This window comes from Hyperolius riggenbachi, chromosome 6, assembly GCF_040937935.1.
Source record: "Hyperolius riggenbachi isolate aHypRig1 chromosome 6, aHypRig1.pri, whole genome shotgun sequence".
Classification (NCBI taxonomy): Eukaryota; Metazoa; Chordata; class Amphibia; order Anura; family Hyperoliidae; genus Hyperolius; species Hyperolius riggenbachi.
Window position 1 is genome coordinate 319,292,430 of NC_090651.1, and position 18,547 is coordinate 319,310,976.

Here is an 18,547-nt window from a genome sequence, read left to right on the forward strand (position 1 = left end):
TGAACGGGATTTCCTGATCAAAGATCGCCGGAGGCGATTGAAGCGGGCGGGGGGATGCCGCTGTACAGCGACTATCATGTAGCGAGCCCTAGGCTCGCAACATGATTTAAAAAAAAAAATTTAAATAGTGCTGCGCTGCCCCCTGGCGGTTTCTAATAGACCGCCAGGAGGGTTAATCTCTAGTTATCTGGCTTGCAGTCACTATGGCAGTATCCCCTTTTCTTATTTCTCTTTGCTTCAAACACAATAGGGGAATGATAGCTGAGTGAGTTGTGCACCCCTCCTACACTGCGCCCTGAGGCTGGAGCCTCTCTCGCCTCAGCCCAGCCCCCTAGCACCTACTACCACTTGATTGCCTTCTCAGGTACTAGTGGCCAGTTTGTAGCAGCTACAATGTGAAGAATAATCAATGTATAACTGCTGCTCCCTCTGGCTGCAAAATGGCATTGTGCTGTAGATGGCATCCCCACTCATTCCAGTGGAAAAGCTGTGTACTATTAAAGGCCAATTCACACAGTTGTCTAAATGTGGAATTTGCCGTTCAAACGTTATCAAACGCTGTCCATTCAAATGAATGAAAAGGCATTTTAGATGGTTATAGCTTTTTGCGTTGATCCTATAACTGCTGCACTAAATCCCGACGTCTCATCTTGTTTGCATCCAGGATCAGCTATGCTTCGCACACCTGTGTCCCCTGGGGGGAGTCAAAATGAAACGTGATGATGAAACACCGGTAACCGATGCCAAACGCTATTCTGCTTGGAGCAGAAAAGTGTTTAAGCAAGACGCCGCAAGCCGGTCACACATATGACCATGTGAACCGGCCCTTATGTCTATGACAGGAGATGAGGCAGCCTGGATGGGAAGCTCTGCTAGGGTGATGACTGCTAGGGCCAGTGTTATGCCTCATTGTGCTGCCCTGAAGCTGCCTTCTGCATTGAGTATCACACATGCCCAGTGGGAACTTTAATATAACACCCCTGTAGTATCTCTGCTTCCACACCTCCTACACTCCTTACATTTTCAGAGTAGAGAGGGGACTCCCCCACCCTAAAAATGTGGGGAGTGTAGGAGGTGTTGCCGGCAGCATAATTGAACAGGAATATGTCAGCACAGGCTCCTAATGCGCAGGCAGGGCAGCGCAAATCATAGGGCAGCACGATCAGACACAACACCGGCCATTGTTACCTGTGGGTATGAACAGCTGGAAGCAGGAACCAGTAACCTATGAGGCCCCATTCACACTTGAAAGTGCAAAACGTTTTGCGGGAGTGATTTTTCCACGATTTCACGTGAACAAAAAAAAAATCACTGGACACTGCATCGATTTTCCCGCGATTGCGTTTAGCGCTTCTATAGCACTGAAAAGTGATCGCTGGGAAATTGCCTAAAAATGGTGCAGGCTACGCGTTTGCGTTTGGCAATTTGCGTTAATCGCTGGCGATTAACGCAAATCGCCCAAGTAAGAACAAGTCCATTGGGTATCAAAGCAATAACGCTTTCAAAAGCGCTAGCGGTTGAGCGTTTTGCCGAAATCGCCGGCAAAACGCTCTTGTGTGAATGGGGCCTTAGGGTAGGGGAAAGAATTCTATGGAGAGCAGTTTGGATTAGTATACAGTACTTCATTAGTGCATTCATACTTTCACTTATTCTACCTTTCCATGAAAATTGCAAAGTTCAGATGGACATTTTCATAGTTTAATTTTTATTTCAAAGTCAAAATAAATTCCACTGAAACATTAAAAAAGTCAGAATGAGCAGCAGTTATTAACAACCATCTCAATTACCCAGAAGGCCCTACAGCCACTCTCGCCCTTTTCAGGTATGAAATAAGACCATATTCTTAACTGATGGCCAAAGGAGAAACAGAAAGCAAAGGCCAGCAGTGCGAGACACTTCCCAGTTGTGCCCAGTATGAAGATTCAGAGTAAGGACAGAAGAAAACTAATGATATTTTTGCTGCTTTTTGAAGTGTAGATGGTGGTTTGGTTTCTTCCGTGGAGAGCTTTGAGGCACCATAGTTCATGTGAGGACATCCTAATCCGGGCACAGTCCAAGTCTCCTGTGGGCTACAAAGCTGTGAGGTCAGCTCAGGTCTCTGTGGCTTCTAAATCGCCCCAAATAATAAGAAGAAAGACCGGAAGAAAGCATCGGTTTGGTCTACACAAGATCTGTCTAAAGTAAACACCTGCAACAAAAAGGAAAGAAAACTAATGTTAATATGCATTGATGTGACTGCACAACATTTTCATTTTCCAGCTTTTTTTCTTTTGATTTTGGATAAAGTGAGTGACCCTGTTGGGGACATTTATCTTTGCTTCCTGTTTCTGAGACACAACAGGAAGTTATAGGAAGATAAGGGAGGGAGCATTTCAGAAATGTCACCTTTGACCAAAACAGATGCCTTATGGGAAATTAAGGCCTCATGCACTGTATGTGTGTTGCTATTAACATAACGCACTACACATGATTTTCAATGGCGTAGAAACAAATTACATATTCCTAACGCACTGTCTGCTGTGTGTTTGTGGATATGTGTGCAGAAACACGTGTGTACCATAGAAAATGGCGGGCCCAGGAAATAACATCCACAGACTACAGTATAATAAAACAACTCACTGAGGTCCTGTCACGTGCTATCCTAAAATTAAATGGAAACAGTGCCTTCACTTCCACTTAGTGAGCCGAGCACCATTTTAAGGCCCAAGGCCTCTCACTTTAAAAATGCCTGCTAACAATGTGGCTCATTAAAATCCCATTCTACCCCTTCTTTTTACATTTAAATGTTTGTTATAAGGTTTTTTTTTATCACCCTACTTCAGCAGCCTGCCATCAGCAGAAAGACCAAGCAGATAAGGATTACCGTAATTAGCAAAAAGCTTTAATCAGGGGGGAGATAGTACACTGTACTTCAAACAGTTTAGAGAGTCATGCTTGATTACCTTCACACCTTCCCCTGGATAAATATGAGCAGAGGGAAGGGTGGGGGTGAAATTGCAGCTCCTACAGCTATTAGAAACCAGGCCAAACTTCAGAAAAAAAAGCTGCTTAGATCTCTTTTAAAAAGTCCATCTACATGTAAGATACAACTGGAAGATGTAAACTGTAAGCTATACAGGATGAGAACAGCTGGTTGTCTGAGAACCAACACTGTGTAATCAGTGCTGCTTAATGTGTTGGTGCTTTATAAATACCATAAATAAATAAATAAAATAAAAACACTGATGCATTGTGGCAACTTCCAACTGGGATCCCAATGTCTTGCGGTAGAACGTAAGTCACCACTGCAACCAGGCCTCCTGCAGTTTCATGTGGGTGGCGCATGACGCATACTGCACTTGTCCTCGCCTGGTGCTGTACTGGGCTGGGGAAGGGGTTGGCAGTTAGAGACAATCACCACCATTCCATTAGTTGTAAATGCAAGGAGTGTGAATATGGGCAGGTGGGACATGGACAGTGCTTGACCTTGTGGGAGGTGGAACAGGTGGTGGTTGGTGGGGACAGCCTGGCTTGCCATTAACCTGCCTCCTGTTGCGGCTAAACTGTAAATGATGTCAGAACCTAAGGAAGGGGGAACAGCGATGACACCAGGGGCGTAACTACAGAGGTGCAACCACTGCAACTGCTGGGGGGGGGGGGGGGCAGAGGTAAGGGGGGGGAGCAACTACTAACCATCCCACCCTCCAATACTCCAGGTTAGGTGTGTATTGTGGCTACATGTAATGGATGTGAAGATGCTGATGGCCACACTTGTTTTATGGCCCTTCTAAGATGGGCCCCCAGGCTGTGAGGGGAGGCAAGGCAGAGCCCCATCAAAGTGTTTCTGTGGTGGGCCCATGGTTTGTAGTTACTCCCCTGGATGGTGCCCCAGAAATTGAAGTAGGAGGGTTTTTAGGGGCAGCTGCGACAACTCTGAGGGGGAATAGTATTTAACTCTGCCCTGGGTTTCAGCAGGAGCAGGGCGAGCCATATTTTGGCTTCACCCTGCGCCCAAAAGGACAACTGAAGTGAGAGGGATAGGGAGGCTGCCATATTTATTTCCTGTTAAACAATACCAGTTGCCTGGCTGCCCTACTGATCTACTTGGCTGCAGTAGTGGCTGAACAACACCAGAAACAAGCATGCAGCTAATCTTGTCAGATCTGACAATAATGTCAGAAACACCTGGTCTGCAGCATGCTTGTTCAGGGTCTATGGCTGAAAGTATAAGAGACAGAGGATCAGCAGGACAGCCAGGCAACTGGTATTGCTTATAAGGAAATATCCCTCTCGCTTCAGTTGTAAGTTTCCAAGCTTCAGGTTTGCTTTAAGAAGCATTAAGCCACAGGATAAGCATTACTGACGGGAAAACAGCAAGTTTAGTTTGTCCGCTTCCATTGCTCTCTAATGACAGATAGACATTTACTTCTCTTCCCATTTGGAAATGAGAGCTCATCAGATGATATAATAGCCACCAATTGTGTCACCACCCTTCATAACTTTCCAAAGTGGTTTGAGCTCTCATCCCAGCAGCAGACAGCAGCCTGGAGCTGCCCACACGGCACCTTCTCTCACACCCTATTAAAATATTCAGCAAGTGGAACAGATGAGGAGTGTGTCGCTGCTGTGCCTCTGCAATGTCGATTCAGCAGCTGTTATCCTCCTAGGTGACAGGTATAGCTATTACTGCAGAACTCTGCAAGGTGATACACAGCACATCGGCCACAGGGAGCAGCGCTGACAAATTTCACTTCACAAGAAAAGCAAACCTCCACCATGTTCTGTATGCCTAAATTCCAGTAACGCTCAGCACCATTTCACCTTGGCAACCGGAGCTGCGTCATTAATTGCACTCCCGGCGCACTTGGTCTACCTGTCTGTGGTTTGGTTTCAACAGAACACGTAATTTTCCACTTTTTAATTAGAGTACACTGTTGATTGGCATTCTAAAGTCCTTGGATATATCCCATTCCCTTTCCTGTTTTATAGCGTTCAGTGTGTGCGTGCGCGCGTGCGTGTGTTTTTCACTTTAGTGGCACTATTAAAAAATAAGCACAGTTGTTTGACTATAAATGGCTTCATCCAACCACTAACCGTGAGTGAAATAAAACTTCCTGTGTTATCATACATATTGTATGAAAAATGGTTAAAAAATAATACATTCTGCCAGGGTATGGAAACATATGAGAAGGAGAAAAGCCACGATGTGAGGTGTGAGGTTGTGCTGCTCTCTCATCTCTCTATCAGTGTGTTCTGCTCATCAGATGCAGCGGGATTGATCTGTCAGAGTCATTATCTCAGATCTATATACAATTGCTGCCTGGGCTTGCTGATTGTGTCTTTATGCCTGCTATGTCTAGGAAGGATGATTCCTGAGATATAACTACCTCTGGATTAGTAGATTACCTCTACCTCTACCTCTGGATTAGTGTTAAGAAAAAGCCAGATCTGGCAGCTCTAAACACACTACCCACACAGAGCTCATGCTTCATTAACCCAGAGCTGCCCACACAGGAGAAACAGAGGATGAGTTAACAGTGCGTGACTACAGGAGATATATATAAAGACAACACAGAGAACAACTACTCACTGCACAAGTATCAGAAGGGCAAGTCAAATAAAAAGAACAGTCACAGGCTGACTTGAAGATGTTATTTAGTAACTCAGAGGATTTTATTTAGATAAGCCAGCAACCAAAGATGGATTAAGATGTAATCAGGCCTGGTCAGCTAATGATGCCAAGTGAGGTGACTTCCTCAGGCGGCAGAAGTCTGGGGACAGCACCAGGCAGAAACAGTAAGTGAAGAGAGTGCTTGTCGAACCTATAATGGGATCAACTGTACCTGGCCAACCTATACTGGGAGCAAGTGTACCTGGCCAACCTATACTGGGAGCAACTGTACCTGGCCAACCTATACTGGGAGCAACTGTACCTAGCTACCAATACTGAGGGCACCTATACCTGGCTACCTACCAATACTGAGGGCACCTATACCTAGCTACCTACCAATACTGAGGGCACCTATACCTAGCTACCTACCAATACTGAGGGCACCTATACATGGCTACCTACTAATACTGAGGGCACCTATACCTCGCTACCTACCTATACTGAGGCAAGGTAGTAGTTGTGGCCCCACAACTTTTGCTCACCTATCCTAGCCACCAAGCACTGTGGGCTACCTAACACTCATCTATAAATTATCTGCCCTGTCCCTGTCCTAGTCAACACCTCCTTAGTCTGCCTGAACTCCCACCCACATCGTTACCCACACACACCTCACCTTGCCACCCCGCTGTGAGCTCCCCACTTCTCATATCTCCAACCCATCAGCAGTTTGTGACCCCTCCACCTTTCCAGATCCCATTTTATGTATACTCTCCCATCCTACAATCTTCATATTCATACCCTCAAGGCCCGTACCCACCTCCCAATGTTACAATGATTTTTCAGACGACCAACAATTTTTTGAGTGATGAGTTATGGTTATTTCCGCAATCTCGTAAGTGAAGTGAAGAGAGTGCCTGGCCAACTTATACAGGGGACAACTGTACCTGGCTACCAATACTGGGGGCACCTATAACTGGCTACCTACCTATACTGAGGGTGTTTTTTTTGGGGGGGGGTGCAAATTGTCGGGTGCTGTACGATCATTCCAATCGGGGGGGGGGGGGGCTGCGTAGTAATATGTTGGTGGTTTATAAATACAGTAAATAAATAAATAAAATCTCGCGATGTGGGTACAGGCAATCACTCGAACATCGTTTAGCGTCGCGTGGCAATAATGACCGTCATGGCAGATTGGATCTTTAAGATCCCCGACGTCTCCCGTGCAAAGTACAGCGATCCCTTCAAGTCTCGTATGCGCCCGTCGTGTACCCTCGCCATCGGCTGTAAGTAACATGTTAGCTGCAGGGGGCTGGAAGAAGCCCCGGGTAAGTAGAGCGGGGGGGGGAGGGGAGTTAGTTTTAGCTGATGACTCCTTTCAGCTGCCCATGGAAGAGGCCTTAGGCATACTATGACAACAAAAACACTGTTCTAATATTTTTGTAACCTGGTTATGCAATAGGAACTGCATAAAATTCTCAATATAGGTTGTATTCAAAAATAATAATAAAATAATAATAATAATAAAAACCTGACGCCTCCTCTGTCGTCCGTAACAGCCATACTTTCTGACAGATAATCCCCTCCGGGTTTGGACTGATGTAACTGCCATCTCTCATCTCGCTATCTCACTCACTCCCTCTGTCCACAAAGGCCGTTTTGTCAGTCACTGACATTTCTTTCACACTGTACAAATAATCAAGCAGCTCAGTGACCCGGCTAGCAAGAGAATCCAACCCACAACCTTAAAGAGGCACTGTAGTGACATAAAGCAGAATGCAGTAAATGCTTCAGGATACCCAGAGCAGAATTTAGGACAAGGCCACCTAGGCCATGGCCTAGGGCACCACAGGAGCAAGGGCACCAAAGCAGCAGTATAAACTGGTGCAGCATTTGCAAGTTTGCAAATGCTGCAATGCAGGGAGACCAGGTGAACGCCTGACTGTGGTACTCTGCTGCTAGCCGCCAGTGCAGCAGCCATCTTTCTCTCTGTGCACGCTTACATTGTGGCCAGCGGCTATGGACTTGGGCAGCATTGGGGGCAGAAAGGAAGAGGAAGCTTCTGCACTGGAGACAAGCGGAGAAATGAGTGACACTGATGGCTGCTGCCATGTGAAGGCAAGCTGGCTATCTATACTGAAAGGGGGGTGCAAAAAGGAGGGATTAAGGGAGTCTTCTCACTACCTGTACGCCGGTAGGGAAAGGGGTAGAGGTCATCAGGCTACCTATACTAGAGGGAAGGGGGAGGGGTTATCATGCTATACTAGAGGAAAGGGAAGGAGGGATCATCTCGATACTTATACTGAAGGGGGACGGCGGGTGACAGTGGCATTGGGCAGTAAAGAATACAAATCCGTCCCTGAAGATACCCACTTACAGTAATTTTCCTGGTTTCAGCATCAGAAACACTTCCTATCAATCAATAGTTCATAGATTTTAGCTCTGGCATACCTCAATGAATGTGTTGTTGAGCAGAGACAATGAAACTGTAAAAACTTGAAAATTTGATTTAAATATAAAATAAAACTCTTGGTGGACCTTGACTGCTGAGTAATAGTTACTGGACTGCATTGTTGTATTGTATTGTTGAGGTACTGTTGGCCACTTAAAAAAAAATATATATATATACATTCTTTCAATAAAAAAATAAAAAAAAAAATATACACACACACACACATATATATATATATATATATATATATATATATATATTTATTAAAACTGAACGATATCTAAAAAAAAAAGTCATTTTTAGGAGAAGTTTGAAATATATAATTGTACTTGCTGATTGCCTGGGTATGTATTTGGCTGGTGTTGGCTCCGCCCACTTTTCTAACCCTAACACACAAACACTCAATGACCAAGTTTGTGAGATTTGGGGTCTTTGGCATCAATAATTTGTATATTCCCATAGAAATTAGGCAAATCAGATTGGCTGTTTGTGGCTCTGCATTTGAACCCCAGTTACCCAATGACCAACTGTAGCAGGTTTGAGGCATCTGTTATTAACAGAGCAAAAATGGAAGCAATTTAAATATTCCCCTTGAAAATCAACAAGTGAATTTTGATTGGCTATTATAGGCTTCACCCACTTCCCATAATATTAATCTCAGTCACCCAGTGACCATCTGGGCAAAGTTTGAGAACCCTTGCCATTAACAGTGTAAGAATGGCTGCAGTTTATATTTTCCTAGTGAAATTTGTTTTTGACTCCGCCCACTTTTTGTAACCTTGACACACATTCACTCAATGACCAAGTTTGTGAGCTCTGGGGTCCTTGGCATCAATAATTTGTAACTTACCAGTGAGATTAAACAAATCTGATTGGCTGTTTGTAGCTCCACCCCTTTTCTGAATTTGAACCCCAGTCACCCAATGACCAACTGTACCAGGTTTGAGGCTTGTGCCATTAACAGTGCAAGAATGGCAGCAATTTAAATATTCCCTTTGAAAATCAAAAGGTGAATTTTGATTTTCTTTTTAGGCTCCACCCACTTTTCTGAATATTAATCCCAGTCACCCAGTTACCAAATTTTAAGCTTTTGGGTTTCTGCCATCAAAATTGTGTGAATAGAAGCAGTTTATCCAGTAAAGTAATTTGATTGGCTGTTTGTGGCTCCACCCCTTTAGTGGATTTGAACCCTAGCCACTTCATGACTGACTGTAGCTGGTTTGAGGCTTTTGGTATCAATAATTTGTATATTCCCATTGAAATTAAACAAATCTGATTGGCTGTTTGTGGCTCCGCCCCCTTTACGAATTTGAACCCCAGTCACCCAGCGACTAACAGTACCAGGTTTGAAGCATCTGCTATTAACAGTGTAAGAATGACAGCAATGTAAATATTCCCTTTGAAAATCAACAGGTGAATTTTAATTGGCTGTTGTAGGCTCCACCCACTCTCTTGAATATTCATCCCATTCACCCAGTGACCAACTGTGCAAAGTTTGAGAACCCTGCCAGTAACAGTGTAAGAATGGCATCAGTTTTAATATTCACCTTGAAAATCAATAGGTGACTTTTGATTGGCTGTTGTAGGCTCCACCCACTTTCCTGAATATTAATCCCAATCACCTAGTGACCAAGTTTGCCAAGTTTGAAAACCCTGCGATTAACAGTGTAAGAATGGCTGCAATTTACATTTTTCCATTTAAAATGAATGTCTGAAATTTCATTGGCTGTTTTATGCTCCACCCATTTTTCCTGGATTTGTAACCTCGGTCACCAAGTGACCAACTGTGCCAAGTGTGGGGACTCTGGCTTGATTACTGTGAGAATGGCAGCCTTTTCCATTTTTTCCATTGACTCTAATGGGTGAAATCTGATTTACTGTTTGTAGCTCCGCCCACGTGTGCAGGGGGGCCGCAAGACCCCCAGAACATATCATCCCAGGTAGTAAGGGATCTGTATAAAAAGTTTTGTTCAAATTGGTCAAGCCGTTTTCACGTGATCGCGACACACACACACAAACACACACACACACACAAACACACACACACACACACAAACACACACACACACACACACACACAATTTTATATATATATATATTTCGCAACAGTTTATTTTCACCTCAGATGTCCTTTAAGTTGATAAGAAAGGGACAATCTGATTATACGATAACTATTCAGTTGGCAGCAGATATAGCACAGTAGGATTGTCAATACCTCTTCAACAACAGGCTGTGAGTTCACTGCCCTTGACTGTGAGGTAATTTAGCAGTCTGATTATTTGTATAGATTCCTCTGAAGTAGAGTGCAGCTACACGTGAGGGCACACACACAGAGCGCTACAGTCCCTGCAGAAAGAAATGCCAGTTACAGAATTACAAAATGCCCTGTGTGAACAGACAGTGATTAAAAGATGACAGTTGGATGAGTGCAAGCAAAGAGGGAGGGGATTATACCTGTGGGAACGGACAGCTGTAACTGATGGGAGGTGAGCTGTCAGATAGTAAATACGGACGGTAGGCCTGAACGATTTATCGTTTTTAGACCGAAATCGCGATCACGGAAACGACGATTCCGTGATCGCGAACGTGGCGATTTCTCACGATTTCCCCCCCCCCCCTGCTGTGCAGCAGTGTACCATTTCAGGCCGGCAGTCTATCTCCCGCTTGCCGCTCCGTAGCGGCGACTTAGCGGCTCTCACTATCTCCTTCCTTGTGGCCACCTCCACCGGCGCCCACGTCATCACCCTCCGCCTTGCCTAGCATGTCATTGGCTGGGAGGGCGGGGGCGGCTGCTGCAGGCTCACACTCTTTTGCTCCGCCCAGCCTAATACCTCATCAGCTGGACGGACGGCAAACTCCCCCCACAGGCTCTCGCTCTGTTTCCCTCCGCCTAGCCTAGCGCGTCATCAGCTGGGCGGGCGGCAGTACTGTCAGGCAAGAGTTCGTACATCAGATCAGACAGATCACGCTGACACCCTGTATGTACCTCATCCACTCTGTGTGTATGCAATTATCTTGCATACACACAGAATATGCATAATAAATTCTATCTCATAAGCCAAATTGTGGTTCTGTTGTGTTAGGGCCTACTGCCAGTAGTCTTGCGGCAATCGCGTTGTGATCACGCGTTCCCTAATCTCCACCTTTTTTCTCTAGTCTCTCACCTAAATTCACATAATGCAGTAAGGTTTACAAACATGACACAGTGACATTATACCACCAATTTGATAGTATGATGTTATTTTCTGTCACTGCATGTTTGTAAATGTTGCTGTGTACATTGTGAATTTAGTGCTAAAGCTGGATTTGAAGAAAATCGTGAATCGAATCGAAATCGCAATTTTTGACAGAAATCGTGCGATTCAATCTTTTCCTAAAATCGTTCAGGCCTAACGGACGGTCAATGGGACGCTAAGAATTCAGAATTGATGCAAGTCATATGCTAATGTGTGCAAAGGTATTCAGCTTAGAAATGGACCAATCAAAAGCAACAGCTCCTGCATTTGACTACCTACATTTCAAGCAGAATAACTAAGATTAAAATAAGCATAACATTTGCATCAACCTGGAATTATTAGCATCCTATTAACCACTTAAGCAGGGGGTCACACACTAAATTGAAGATACAAGCAATTATAGATTTTTCGCAAAAGCAATCACTGCAGTTCTAATGTGCCTCAATGCTGACCAATTTTTCCTTTCATCTCCATGGCAGCATTACTATGGGGTTAGTCCCGCCCTCTAAAGCCTGCAGGACCTGTCAGTATAAAGGCCTGCCCCCCAGACAGTGCTTTTTTTCCTGTCCTCCTGCAGGACTGTCATTTTATTTTAATTTTTTTTACCAAGTATCACTTATTATTTACTTATTTATTCATTTATTTTTACCTTTATTCGTTTATTTTCTTTCTTTCTTTTTTTGCCCTACCTGCTGTGCCTTCGCAGCCATCCACGCTATGCCTCTAGCGTGAAGCCCTTGCCGTTTATCTTTCTGGGGAGGATATTTACTATGTGGTAATGGCGCCGTTCGCGCTGTAAACCAGCGCTAAATCTGGACTGGGCAGCAGGAATGGAGGTGCGCTCCACTCTGGAGCGCGGAGAAGCCCGGCGGAAGTGATGTCAGGGTGACGTCTTTCTGGTAGGCGGGTCAGAGCGGCTGCAAGTACCAGCGTAGAACGCCAATCACCGGCATTACAGGAGGGCTGCGCAGGGACATAGCAGCACACACTCCAGCGCCACACGCCAAACGCAAGGATATTAAGGAAGAGCCTCTGAAGGGGTTTGTGCTTTAAGTGGGAGACCCACGAATGTACTCATGTATTTGCTTATGTTATTATATGAATGCTGAATCACTGCCTTTTTATTACAGGCACTTGCTATTCATACACCGGGGAGTTTAATTTGTGTCAACTTCTATTTTGCCAAGTTTGAGGTATTTTTTCTCTTTTTTGATTGTGACTTTATATTTTGTACATTTTGTACATTTTTTGTCTCCTAGGCCAGTGTTTCTCAACATTTTATCGGTATGTACCCCTTTTAAAACCCTGTACTTGCCATGTACACCCTAGCATAGTTTTTTGCACATTATCACAAGTACCCCTTGACAAATATATATTTAATCGTAATGCATGATAATTCGTTTGAAACTATTTCCAAGCATTTATTATTGCTTTTAATTAACTGAAACACTAATTTGGTGCTGTTTAAATAATATGTATCATTTTCTAAAACTCTAAATTGGTTTTTCTCTTGGCTAAGTATATCAAGCCTGAGTACCCCCTGGAACCATCAGACATACCCCCTGTAGTACACATACCTCACATTGAGAACCTCTGTCCTAGGCTATCAAGGTTAATTATACTATCTTTCAGTTTAGACACCTGTCTGACTGTAGAGATGGAGGTTCCCTCAGCTGCCCAGAAAATAGATCAGCCAATCGTAATAGGTAGGGCACGGATTTGCTTTTTTTTGACAAAGTCTTTTTCTTTTATGAGGCTTCAATTAAATAACAGAAATGATTATTTCTGTTTTGTTTTTATGCAGCCTCTCACAACCTGAAGAGAATCCATTTAATTCTAGAGCAGGATCCTCCTCAAGATCTAGCAAATCTAATAAAAAGGCGGAAAGCCAGTCAAAAAAGGGAAAACCCTGTTGGGCATGTGGCCAACATTGTATGCCCGGAAAATTGGTCTGTGTAGACTGCTTTTATTCTATTCCCATGGAAGAGGAGCCAGTACAGGATATAACCACATTGGTTAAGGAGATTGTACAGCAGTCCTTAGCAGAGCAAGCCTCAACCTCTGCAAAACATTTGGTCCCTACAGAACCGGAATCAATAGAGGATGATCAACCAGAGCAGGGGTGCCTCTAGCCATTTTGTCACTCCAGGCGAGAAATCCTGTGGCGCCCCCCCCCCCGTGATTGCCCCCCAGCCCCATTCCCCCCACCCCCAAAACCCCTAAAAATAATCATAATGCAGCAGCGTTTCACCAGAAAATCAGAAAATACACTTATTGCGGCATGGGTTCACCAGAAAATAGTTGTAATGCAGCAGAGCGTTTCACCATAAAATATACTTACTGCGGCATGCACTCACACACACCACACACAGTACACACACACACACTATACACACACACCACACACACTATACACACACACACACACACTATACACACGCGCACACACACTATACATACACACACACGATTTGAAAAGCGCTGGGCTATTGTTACCCTATGACGGTGTTCCCACAGCAGCGTTGGGATTTTTTCTAATTTTTTGGAGCGATTCTTTCAAAAATCGCTTCACAAAGTCGCATTCGCAAACTGCTAGCGATTGCTATTGCGATTTTGTCGTGCAGTAGCCCAGAGAGAGGCGGAGTGGAGTAACTTAGAATAGCCTGAGATGGAGCAGAGAGCTTATCTGTATTGCAGTCCTACATTACACAGAGACTACTTACCTGTAATAGGATTCCTGTCCCTGGCGGTCTCTCACACAAGTCAGAAAGCAGCCCTCCTGGAGTGTAGGGACTGTCAACATTTTTCCACTTGTTTAACACCTTATCTGCACAGGCAGTCATTTTAACAATGGTGAGAGACCAGACAGATGTTTTCCTACAGACCCTCCAGGCAAGCTCTGCATTATGTTGTGTATATTTACCAGCTTGCCTGCCCTCTAATTGCACTTTTATCTGCTAGCTTAGTGTTTGACATTGCCTTACAACAACAAACCTGAATACACCAGGCACTGGACCAGCCCTAAATCACTGAATGAAAAGCGACCTGGGGGGCAGTCCATGCCTGGCTGCTACACTAATGCTGGGAATACACGTTTCGTTTTTGCCTTCGTTTTAGCCTTCGATTCGTTCGGTAAATGAATCGAGTGTTGAAAACGTATGTGAAAATAGTCATAATCTCATTATAGTTTCGATTAATAGACCCCAAAAACGAACGACTAGTGATCGAACATGTTTGATATTATCTCTCTTTATCCATCTAATCGAGCCATTGGTAGGCTTGATGGCTGTTCAGATCGATTATATATTCGTTTATGCCGTCCGTCCCTGTACTACGTTTCGTTTCTTTGCAGCCTTCGATCATTGAAAAAACGAAACCATCAGAATCGGAAAAAAAACGAAACCGTGGCTGGTGATATTAACCGTACGGTCGATTATTTCGGGATCGAAAAGGACAAAAGGCACAATCGAAACGAAGGTTTAAACGAAGGCAAAAACGAAACGTGTATTCCCAGCATTAGTCTCTCTAAATCCACGGAGTTACCAGTAGCAGAGAGAGAGAAAGAGAGAGAGAGAGAGAGAGAGAGAGAGAGGAACTGACTTAATCAGTCAGGACTCAGAAGCTGATGCTGTACTCCAATGGATCCCTGACTGAGTGAGCTGGAACTGAGTGAGCTGGGACCAGTGTCTCTCACTGACTCATTCATTACTGTGGTTCTTTGAATCAATGAGCGGAAGGAACTGAATTAATCAGCTATGAGTGGAGTCAGGCGCTGCTTTTAGCTGCTGTTGTAATCTGACCCCTGAGTGAGCTGAGAGGCATTTCTTATCTCACTACTCAGTGCAACAGCGCTCTGCCCTCCTCCTGTCGCCCTAGGCAAAAATTTATAGCTGCCTAATGGCTGAGACGGCTGTGAACCAGAGGATGAGGACGGTTTGGCCGTTGGTTTTGCAATTCCCGTTTCAATGTCAATGGCTATGCTGAAAAATTGCATAAAACATTTTAGATTATTTGCAAAAAAAGCATGCAAAATATATTTCAAAGTTAATTAGATACGTTTTTATGTAAATTAGCTTTAGTGGTATTCACCCAAAAAAAAAAAAACTGCATACTCGCCCATACACAAATTGAAAAAGTGTTGAAGAAAGTTGAAAGAAAACCAAACCGTGTGCATTCAGAATTCGCAATGGTAACTGTAAATGGCCGCTTAATCCTGAACAAAGTTTTTTTTTTAGGTATTTTTTGTAAACTATATTTTATTCTGTTATTATGTTATTATTACATAATACCTGCCCAGAGGCAAAGCTACTCAAGGTAAGCACAGATGTGTGTCCATGCTGCATCCACATCCCTCTGTATGTTGTCTATTCCTCTCCGGTTCATGTAATCACTGAGAACAAATTGATTTTTGGCTAAAGTCAGATTTTTAGACAGGAAGAGGCAGGCTTGCTATGATGTTCCCTCCTCTCACCCTCCCATTCCCACTTCTTAAGGGGAGTAAATGTGGAGGGGAAGAGGAGGGAACATAACTGCAAGCCTACCTCTTCCTGTCTGAAATGTTGGCTTTAGTCAAAAGTCAAATTTTTAAAGGCGTAATAACGGGAACCAGGGGAACAAGGAAAGGATCGGACAAGGCACTGAGGTATATGGATCCAGCATGACCACACCTCTGTGCTTAACTTAGGCAGCTTTGCCTCGGGTTAGGTGTCCTAAACTAATCGGGTTAGGTGGCATATTAACCACTTGAGGACTGCAGGGCTAAACCCCCCTAGTGACCAGGCCATTTTTAGCAAAATTGGCCACTGCAGCTTTAAGGCCAAGCTGCAGGGCCGCACAACTCAGCACAGAAGTGATTCCCCCCCCCCTTTTCTCCCCACCAACAGAGCTCTCTGTTGGTGGGGTCTGATCGCACCCCCCATGTTTATTTTTTTTTAAATAAATATTATTGTTTGTTTTTTTCTTGAAAAACCCGTTTCTTTAAATTTTTTCCCTCCCTCCCTCCCTCCCTCCCTCCCCACAGCCAGCCAATTATGGCGATCGGCTGTCATAGGCTTCTGCCTATGAGAGCCGATCGCTCTCTTGTCCCCCATGGGGACAGCCGTGTCACACGGCTGTCCCCAGTGCAGCGCTGTTGCTCATCGCAGCGCTGCACCTAGTAAATAGACGGCGTGATCGCCGTCTAACAGTCTCCCGAGCGGCAATAGCCGCTCGGAGACTGAAGGCGGGGCGGAGCTCCACCCTCCGAGCATGAGATGCGCGCGCAGCCTGCGCGCGATCTCATGCAAAACAGAGCCCCAGGACTTTACGCCAATTGGCGTTAGGCGGTCCTGGGGCTGCCGTCGCGGCCACGCCTACTGGCGGGCGGCAGAAGGTTAAAACAGCATAAGGGCCTGTACACACTGCTGCGCTTTTAAAATCGCATGCGATTTTTAAATCGCAAGCCTTCATGAGAATAGGAAAAGCGCATCGCACCAGTGTGTACAGGTCTTCACAATTTTCATTCTTTTTCAAATGACCTTGCAATTAAAAAGCGCATGCGATTTGAAAAGCGCAGCGCAAGCGCAGCAGTGTGTACAGGCCCTTAGTCTCACCATAGTGCCCCATAAACTACTTGGTATCCTTTTATTTCACCTATCCAAGTAGTCTGCCCCGTTCCTTTGCATGCACGATTACCAAAAGGCAGACAGTCCCCAGTACTTGGGCTAATCTATCCCCACAAGGCTGGATTTATACTTTCTCTGCCACTAGGCCAACTTTCTTGTTGCTCCATGTGCAACAGCGCCCCCTCCCAATCCATGTGCAGCCCCCTCTTCTGCGTGTATCAGCCATGTATAACCGCCCCTCTCTTTCATGTGCAGCTTCCTTGAGCAGCATCTCGCCTCTTCCATAGGCTGTTGCCATTAGCAGCCTCCCTTTTCCATTTTGCTGACTTGTCTTTCATTTTCAGCAACTCCTTTTTCCCGTCCACCCGCCCCATTGAGCATCAGCTGCCCAAGGCCCAGGCCTTTATTGCCGTTCCAGAAAATCAGCTTTGCATCCCTCCCATCTAGATCAACCATAAAAGTGTAATTCCAAGGTAAATAACTGTCCCCCACTGAGCACCCCCCTCACTGTACCATGTGTGCTGCACAATAGCTTTAGGACTTGTAAATCCAACCCAAAGCATTAAAGGGCCTGCGACCAGTGAACCATGCAGCTGATTACACCGGTTACAATGGACAGAAAAAGACAAATGCGCTCCTAAATGTTTAAGTGCGCTAATTGTATCCTGTTGGTGGATGTTTTGGCTCCAGAGCACAGCATGCCCAGGCTTGTCCTGCCTCCGGGCCACAAACAGACTTTGCTCAGCTTGTCAGGAGACTACTGCTGATTAGATGACATTCCAGCGCAGTCTTCTCAGTATCCCGGCATATTCTGCCCTGTGTTGCTAGGCTCTGCCTGAGAATGACTTACTTTCTGCAGCTAGGAAGCCCTCTCTGTTATGCAGAGCAAAAAAACAGCGCAACAACACTTCTGCTACAATTAAATAAAAGGGTTATTGTGCTTATAGCATACAAATGCTAAATGACCAAAAAATTACTACAGATGAAACTCATAAAATTTGAATATTGTGCAAAAGTTCATTTATTTCAATAACTTAACGTAAAAGGTGAAGCTAATATATGAAATAGGAACCCTTTGCAGGTGTTTTGGATGAATTAGCTGATTAGAGTCTGACACTTTGAGCCGAGAATATTGGACATTTTCACAATATTCTAATGGTCTGAGATTTTGATTTAGGGGTTTTTATAAGCTGTAAGTCACAATCATCAAAATTATAAACAAATAAAGGCTTGAAATATCTCGCTTTGCATGTAATGAGTCTATTTCATGTATTAGTTTCACCTTTTAAGTTGAATTACTGCAATAAATGGATTTTTGCACAATAGTCTAATTTTTCGAGTTTCACCTGTATCTGAGCATTAAGAACCTGTTACACGTGGCACAATGCGATTTCTGAGTGGCAAAATGGCTTTGCACCGCACCATTACACACCCTTTAGTTTATATGGCAGACAGTGCTGACAGAGAAATTGGAGGCATTCTGCCTTCAAAAAGTCGCACCCTTCAGTCACCTGGACAGGAAATACTTCATTTGAAAATCTGCACCTGTGCATGCGCACCACACTGCAAATGCACAAAAATTCAAAATGCTCACATTACCATTGACTTCTTCCAGTGAGGTGCGCGATAAGGTGCTGCAGTTTCTGTGTCAGATTGAGCACATCCACCG

At 44.5% G+C, this 18,547-nt stretch overlaps 1 protein-coding gene and 1 long non-coding RNA gene across 5 annotated transcripts in view; one reads left to right on the forward strand and one right to left on the reverse strand.

The window, feature by feature from the left end:
- Window positions 1-1,684: 1,684 nt before the first annotated feature.
- Window positions 1,685-18,547, reverse strand: part of LOC137522871 (pleckstrin homology-like domain family A member 2) — a 39,175-nt gene continuing 22,312 nt past the window's right edge. Inside the window, exon 2 of the mRNA XM_068243012.1 lies at window positions 1,685-2,188. The gene's annotated coding sequence lies outside the window, so the exon portion shown is untranslated. The remainder of the gene's footprint in view (window positions 2,189-18,547) is intronic.
- The window catches only part of LOC137522872 (uncharacterized), a 33,463-nt gene continuing 19,495 nt past the window's right edge, over window positions 4,580-18,547 (forward strand). Inside the window, exons 1-2 of one of the 4 annotated variants that reach the window (XR_011022468.1) lie at window positions 4,580-4,653; window positions 12,406-12,468. This is a non-coding gene — a long non-coding RNA (uncharacterized lncRNA). Of the gene's footprint in view, window positions 4,654-4,817; window positions 4,882-11,866; window positions 12,316-12,405; window positions 12,469-18,547 lie in introns of those variants that run through there. The other 3 variants (XR_011022465.1, XR_011022466.1, XR_011022467.1) reach the window with 3 other exon arrangements.